Source organism: Melozone crissalis, unplaced genomic scaffold, assembly GCF_028551555.1.
Source record: "Melozone crissalis strain CALT ecotype California unplaced genomic scaffold, PUWL_Pcris_2 ptg000038l_1, whole genome shotgun sequence".
Classification (NCBI taxonomy): domain Eukaryota; kingdom Metazoa; phylum Chordata; class Aves; order Passeriformes; family Passerellidae; genus Melozone; species Melozone crissalis.
In genome coordinates this window covers 224,449-233,103 of record NW_026535816.1, presented here as the reverse complement: position 1 = coordinate 233,103, position 8,655 = coordinate 224,449, and positions in this window count along the sequence as shown.

Genomic DNA, 8,655 nt, shown 5'->3' with positions numbered 1-8,655 from the left:
TGAGAAACAAGAATGGCTCATATCAGCACACCTTGGCAGCTTTATTTCAGCTGTAGCATTTTCAAGGAGAAGTTCCACAGCTGTTATTCCTTGTAACCCTGGGCCGGTGTCTTTGCTTGGAGTGGTTGAAAAGGACGTGCAAACTGAAGGCTCCTCCCCATAGAAAAGTGTCAGCTCAGCTGCTCTCGCTCCCAACGTGTGCAGAGTTACAAACACAGAGCCCTGGGGCAGCAATGCCATCAGCTGGCAGTTCAGCAGTTATAGTTTACCACAGGGGATGGAATGGTTTTTTTGTGAGGGTTATCTTATCAAGGCGCTCGCTGGGGGACCCATCTGTTTCTGCTCATGTGCTTCCAAGGGTGACGTTTGCTAGCAGGGCCAAAACCCCCCAGGGAAACTGCATGTGAGCACAGTTCTCAGGCGTAACCCATTGTAACTGCATTTGCTCCTGTCTGTGGTCTGCAGAACTCATCTGATAGGGAGTTTCTTTCCCAGTACTTTGGGTGAGTAGACTCACTCTAAATCCTGCTTCCTCTGTTTCTGCACTAGGGTTCATCCAGCACTGAGTACTGTGGGAATGTGTAAAATCAGAGGGGTTTGGGAAAGCTGCAAAAGGCAGGCCTCAGAGACAGCAGAACTGTGATCAGAGCTGAGCAGCAGCCATGAGATTGGTCAGCAGAAAAACTATTTAAACTGTGGAAAAGCAAGGACAAATAGAACAATGGTCTGTGTATTAACACTCGCCTAGAATAACTCCCTAAGCTACAGGAAGTTTATCTAGCAAGATATTAGGAAGTTCTAGGCTTAATACTGGAGCTCTGTGCATTGTGTTTAAGGCTCACAAGCAGGTATTGTATTTGAAATAAGCAAGCATTGTTTAAGCAAAGGTACCTGTGCTTACAGTGGTTGGATAGAGCTACTGTCAATGTGCTTTTGCTTTGTGTGATTGGGCAAAAAACTGATAAAGTGAGTTGTGACATTGAGTTCTTGGTCTGCTGCCTGGGATGTGAGCTGGTGGCATCTTCCCATTGCTATAACCATGGAATGAGGCTGATGCTGGAAAATCAAACGGCTCAAGGATGTTCCCAGCAGCCCTGCCCTGTTTGTGATTTGTGCACGGACCCCTGCCAGTGTCAAGTACTTGGCACAGAGCTATGGTGAGAGGCACTGTGAAACTCCTGATCTCCTGCCTTCCTGCTTCCTCCCCATGTCCCTGATCCCTGAAAGCGTTTAGCCGTGACAGCACTTCTCTTCACTTTAGCCATGACAGCACTGCACTTCATGTCCTAACAAGTATTGGTTGCACAGAGGTAGTGCTGAAACTGTTGATGGTGCTGTTATTAGATGACCCCTGACACTCACCAACTAACTGAGAAACTGGAGACCATGAATTTCCCATTTCTCCTGAAGTCACTTTCTTTCAGAAACTGCTGCACAGTCTTCCACACAACGCATTACTTAAAGGCGGAGATGAGAATTCAGGGAGTGGGGTCTGACTTCCAGCTGAGGTAATTGTGCAAGGCTACTGCCAGGGAAGAAGCGAGGCAATCCTGGCTGGATTGAAAGCTGCCTCACTGTGAGCAGCCCCTGAACCTGGAGAGAACATCTGGGTGCTCGTTAGGCTGCTGAGAGGTGGGTCTGACAGCTGCTCCTTGTGTGCATAAAGACACAGAAAGCACACAGTCCTGAGGAAGGGAAAGCTGGATGTTAATTGGCTCCGAGTGACTTCTGGTGCCAGGAATAATCAGTATGGGATGATGCTGGGGATGTAAATGGCAGGAGAGAATTAATTGCATATTGTGAGTGAGGAAGGACTGTGGTGCTCAGAAATGAGTTTAGCTCGTTTTGTTGGTTTTCTGGTAATTTTTCTACTTTGGGTTAATTTTGTGGTAGTGATTACGCCTAAATATTTTTCCAAGTCTGAAATTAGTACTGTGGTTATCTGTTGAAAAAGTTCTTAGTCTCTTATCAGATTGTTTTTGTATATATATTTGTATATATTTATTTAATTTAAATAAATATAAGTAAAAAAATATATAATACAGAAAATATATATCTATTATTATATTAGAAGGTATTCTCTCTAATATATATAATATCTATGAATAAAATAAATAAAAATATCCATATAAATATCATTATAATTTTGAAAAATAAATTTACTTCCTAAATTTTAAATCTGGTTCAAATAAAGGGGTGTCCTTGGTTTTTATTTGGTTAGAGGCAGGAGTTTTATTTTAAGTAATATAAGTAATATAGAAATGTGGATTTTAAGATAGAAATATATAATAAATATATAAAGAGAAATTGCTAAAGTATGAATATAAATTTATATATAAATATATGTAAGTAATATGAAGAGTTGTAGTATAGAATATATATAACATTATACGGCAATATAAATTATAAATGGGAATATAAATATCAAAATATGTAAATATAGTTTAAAAGAAATGGAATGTTTTGGCTTTTACTTAAGTAGAGGCAGGGGTTTTATTTTGAATAATATATGTCTTCCAGAAGTAAAAATCTTGACGCAGAAACATTTAATCAAATATAAAAAATATGAATAAAAATATATAAAAAATATAAATAACTACTCCCATCAGATGTAATATAGAATATAAATTTATTTCTAACTTGACATTGGTAAAGATAAATGTATAAGTAAGCAATATACATTAATATACATTATAAATACAAATATGAACATAAACATTGAACATTAGGATAAAATCTATTTAAATATTGTTTAAAACAAAGGGTTGTGGGTTTTTTTATTCTTATTGTGTTAGAGGCAGGGTTTTTATTTTAAATAATACGAATGTAGATATTATTGTCATATATTTCTAAATATTGAGATATACAATCAAGATCTAAATATATATATAAACACAAAATATAAAGAAAAACAAATAATAGGATGAGATGTAATGAAGAATGCAAATAACAGTATACATAAGTATACATTTTAAATGTAAATGTGAATATGAACCTGAAAAATAGAATTTTAAAAAATATTTAAATACAGTTGAGAAGAAAAGGGTTGTTTTTGGCTTTAATTTGGATGGAGGCAAAGGTTTTATTTTAAATAATCCAAGTGTTACAGGAGTAAAAATCGTAACAGAAATATATACTTATTATGTAAAAATATGTATAAAAATACACAAATAAATTTAAGTTTTAGGGATATATGCAATATGGAATAGAAATGTATTTATAAAAAGAAATGTATAAATGGACAGTGTACATCAATATACATTGTAAATAGAAATGTGAATATTAATATGAAAAAATATTTTAAAAAATACCTAAATATTTTTTAAAAGAAATTGTTTGGGTTTTTTTTTTTTTTTTGTGTTGTGTTTTGTTTTGTTTTGTCTTTTATCCTATTAGATTAGAGGCAGAAGTTTATTTTTCCTCTTCCCCGTTGTTTTGGGGCATTTATTTCAGAGCAGTTTTCGGCGGGGGCCGCCCCTGTTCTTTTTCGCCGCCTTCCCTGCCCGCAGCCCCGAGGCGCGCTGCGCCCCCGGCTGGGGCGTGCGGCAGTGCTGCCGCCTTGTGGGCAGAGCGCGGTACTGCAGCCCTGCACCGAGAGGCCGCCACCTTGGGAGTGGCGCGTCGCGGATGTCGCGGACTTTTAATTGACCTTCTCAGCATGGCGGCGAAAAGGGCGGGGAAGTGGAGGACCGGGATGGGTGTAACTGGACTGCCTGCATGGAATACCGACGTCATGGCGGCCCCGACGGATTTTTCTGTGGCATTTCATGTGTACCCGACACATGCTGTGGGCTCAGTGGCACCGCGGGCGGGCGTATTTTGGCGGGTTTGTGCCAGGCATCTGGGTTAAACGCCTCGCTGTGCCGGGGTCCTCTGACGGCCGCCTTCCCGCCCTGAGGGAGCCGAGCCGGGCCGAATTGTTCCTAAGAGCCGAAGAGCCGAGTGTGGCCGGAAACAGCCGAGTTTACCCGAAGAGCCGAGGGTGGCCGAAAACAGCCGACTTGAACCGAAGAGCCCAGGGCGGCCCAAAATAGCCCAGTTTACACCAAGAGACCATGATAGCCGACTGGAACCGATAGCCGAGTGTAGCCGGCACTGGCCGCATTTAGACAATGTGCCCAATATGACCGAGTTTAGCCGAACCGTGCCGAGTTCGGCCGAAGAGCCGAACCGAAACGACTTTAGACCAAGAGCCGAACCAAGCCGAATTCAGCCGAGTTTCATTCAACAGAACCGAACAACGCCGCAGCGCTGTGCCTGCAGTGCGCCTGTGCAGACGGCAGGGATCGCTGTGCCTGCAGTGCGCCTGTGCAGACGGCAGGGATCGCTGTGCCTGCAGTGCGCCTGTGCAGGCGGCAGGGATCGCTGTGCCTGAAGTGCTCCGGGACAGACGGCAGGGGGCGCTGTATAAAGAAAGTAGAAAATATCAACTCTCTATAAGAAGAATTAAAAGCTCTATGTCATGTGCAGCAGTAGAAAATTTCAGGCTCCCAGGGAATAAATAGTTTTCTTTAAATCAGTTTCGTTTTGGAGTTTTTTTTACTCCCAGGTAGCCTGAAAGTTACTACTGCTGCTTTTTTATTCTAAAGCTAGAAAGGAAAACCAAGATTAGAAATACAGGGAAAGAAAGAAAGAAAGTAAGAAAGAAAAAGAAAAAAAGAAAATAAGGAAAGGAACTGAAAGGAAGAAAGAAGGAAGGACAGGAAGGGAGGAAGGAAGGAAGACAGACAAAAAAAAAATCAAAAACCAGGAGGGCAAGGAGAAACCAAGGGGAAAAAAAAAAAAGATAAAGAAAAAAAAAAACCAACAAAAAACAAACCCACAGAAAAAAAACTCGAGATGGGTGAGAAAACCCCCCCCAAAAAAAACCAAGATGGGCAAGAAAAATCCCAGAAATACCACAGAAAAAGAAAAAAAACAGGAAAAAAAAACCAAAACCAAAAACAAACAAACAAAAAAACCCAAACAACAACAACAACACGATGGGCAAGAAAACGCCCAGAAGAGAACCCCAAGATGGGCAAGAAAAATCCCTGAAAACAGACCAGGGAAAAACCCCAAGATGGGCAAGAAATAAAATCAGAACAAAAAACCAAGATGGGGAAGAAAAAATCCAGAAAAAAAAAAAAAACAAAAAGAAAAAATAAACCCAAGGAGGGGGCAAGATAAAACCAGAAAAAACACCAAGATGGGCAAGAAGAAACAAAGAAAAAACCCAAGAAATGCCAGAAAAAAATCAAGGAAAAAGGGAGTAAAAGACCCAAGAAACAAGGCAAGAAAGAGAGGCAATAAAGGCCACAAAAACTCAAGAAAAAAAACCAAGAAATGCCAGAAAAAGGTACGAAAACGGTTCTGCCAGGTGCGATCAAGGTGAGCGGGTTCAGTTTCAGGTCCAGGAGATGAACAAGTGTCAGATTCGCTTGGGGCACTGCTGTGCAATGCAGCTGTGACAGGATTTATGTTTAAATACAGTTTAAATAAATTGGGGATTGTTTGGCTTTTATTGGGGTATAGGCTGGAGATTTAATAAAAAATATAAAAATAGAAATCCAAATATATCATATATATGTCGATATCAATAAATATGTAATATATATAAATATAAGTTAAAAATATATTGTGTCAAAAGAATATATCTATTATTATATAAAAAGGTATTCTCTCCAATATATAAAATATCTATAAATAAAACAAATGAAAATTACAAATATAGATGTGAATAGAATTATGACAAACAAAATTAATTTTAAAATTTTAAATGGGGTTTAAATAAAGGGGTGCCTTTGCTTTTTATTTCGTTAGAGGCAGGGGTTTTATTTTAAATAATATAAGTACTATAGAAATGTAAATCGACATACAGAAATATATAATAAATATATAGAGATATAAAGATATAATATCAAACTATGAATAGAAATAGAAATCTATGTAAGTAACATGAAGAGATGCAATATACAATATAATTTTTATTGTACAGTAATATAAATTCTAAATATAAATGCGAATATAAATATGAAAAATAGGGGGCTCAGAGCAGCCCAGGTGTGAGTGTGAGGATGGTGGGGGCTCGGAGCAGCCCAGGTGTGAGTGTGAGGATGGTGGGGGCTCGGAGCAGCCCAGGTGTGAGCTGTGAGGATGGTGGGGGCTCGGAGCAGCCCAGGTGTGAGCTGTGAGGATGATGAGGGGCCCGCTCCTGCTGGGGCGAGGCTGTTTTAGGGGGAGGCTTTGCCTCAGCTCCCTTTTGCATGGAGCTGCTGAGTGGAGGGGTTTGTGGGGCGCTCATGGAAGGACTGCGGGAGCTTCTCACAGGGTCGGGGGGAACGCCTGGATCCGCGCTTGGATACGTGGAGCATCGCTTAAAGGAGGCGCCGAGGGACGAATCTTGGTGCCGGGGAGCAGCGGCTGAACAGGTGAGCCCGTGTGGGTTTGGAGCGGGGAATTTTCTCCTTCCCCTTTGCAATTTCATCTCGCCAGTCCCTCCCCGGATCCCCAGGAAAAAAAATGGGGCTTATGAGCACAAAAGGGATTAAGGAGAAGGAAGCAGCTACTCTTCTTTTATTGTCTGCGTTTGAGCTGAGGGGATCCCTCTTCACTTGGGGTTTTAAGGGTGTTGATTGCAGGAAAAGCTGCCTTTTCCAGGCTGTTACGGGTATCCCGGGGGTGACAGGGAATCCCTGCGTTCTATTTTAAGGGGAATGGGAAAAGTATTCTTGTGGTGTTATGGGTTTGATTTGAAGGCAGCCACCCCATTTTCATCACCCTCGGGTTTAAATGGAGGGGGCAGCCCTGGTGTCCCTCCTTTTCAAGGGTTGGAATGGAGGTCGAAATCCCCCTTTCCCATCAGTCGAAGGCTTTCATTTGAGGAGCGCCCCTTCTTTTCTGCTCTCGTAGGGGACGAAACTGAAGGGGAGAAGGCATTTCTTTGCCCTTGTTGAAGTGAGGTGAGCCCCGCCGGCGGCGTCAGTTTCGGGGTTCGGCTGCGGGAAGCCGCAGCTCTGGCAGCGTTTGCAGGGCTGCAATGGGGCTGTGCCGCTGCATCGGAGGGCGCTGCTCATGCCCGCGGCCCGGCCCGGAACGTTCTCGCTCGGGAGCGCCGCTGGCACGGCCCGGGCAGCTGCCGGGGCGCACGGGGGATTTGGCGCGGCCGGGCCGGCCGAGGGCGGCAGTGGCGGAGCCGCGCCGGTGCGAGCCGTGCGGAGCCGAGGGGAGCCGTGCCGGGCCGGCCGAGGGCGGCAGAGGCGGCGCGGGCGCTGCTGCGCCGGCCCGGGCGGTGCCGGCCGCTCCGTCCGCTCCGGGCTCGGGCGCCGCCGGTAGCCCCGAGCCCGGTGCCGGCCCCGGCGGGCAGGGGCAGCGGGCGGGGCTCTCCGGCGTGCAATGCTTTTTACGGGTCGTAGCGTGAAGCAGCGGTTCGCATTTTAATTCTGTTGCGGCGGCTTTTATTAGCGTGAGTGTGTAGTGTTTGTTTTGGGGGGCTTGAGCCGTGTCGTTCATACCAGCGGGTTTTAAGTCTTGATAATTGCCTGTGTGTTTATCGTCTTCCAGGGCTTTTATTTATTCGGTTTGTTTGATTGTAGTGTATGTTTTATGGTTACGGGTAATTTGGGAGACATTGTTTATGGTTACGTTTGTCTTTAGGCTTTGTGTTTGTTTCTAGGTGGTATTTTTATTTTGATAGCTTGAGGCACTATTGGTTTATTCAGTTGGGAGTAATTTTTTTGTTGTAAATTTAAGTTTATTTGGTTTTGGTTTTGGTGGGTTTTTTTTTTGTTTTTGTTGTTGGTTTTTTTTTTTTTTTTTGTCCTTTGATGTATTTGATTGCAGTTTATTAGTTTAATTTTTGGGAACGTGGGTATTTATATGGTGGGTCTCTTTAAATAGTTTTTTTATTTGGGTAGGAATTTTCTTAGTTTTTAGTGGTTAAGATTTTTTTCCACTTCGTTAATTAGTTCGGTTTTTAAAATTATTTCTACGGAGTATTGGTTCTTCTTTGAGTTAGTGTAGAGGTTGTGTTTTAGTTGTTTTTTTTAAATAATGTTCAGGGTCAGTGGAACTCTTTGGAGTTTAGTAAATTGGTTTGATTTTTTTTCTAAGTAGTTTTTGTGATTTGCTGTGCGTGTTTCTATAGGGTTTTCTTTTATTTTGGTTCCATTTTTCTGATGTGATTAGGACTGTTATGGAAAAGAGCATTGTGTGGTTTTTTAGCTTGATGTTTTTGAAGATATTGGTGGCAATTCGATGCTGTTTGTTTCGTCATTTTATTTAGGAATTGGACTTTAAATGTAAAATTATAACTATAATTAAACAAAACAAAGATATGTATAGAAATCGGAATAAAAACTTAAAATTTAATAGAGACCGAATACATATATAAAAAATCCATGTAGTGTAAATCATTATATATTACACTAGGATATAGTATTTTTAAATACAGGGTAGGGTATTATATTTGTTTATAGATATACAAAAATAGAGATTATAAATAGAAACGAAACCACAATCAAAATATAAAGACAGAAATGTATGACAAATATATGCAGACATATATAGAAATAGAAAATATTCATAATTATAGAAAAATAAAAATTGATACAATGATTAATACAAGTAATACTGTATATATAGTATTCAATGATTAATACAAGTAATACTGTATAT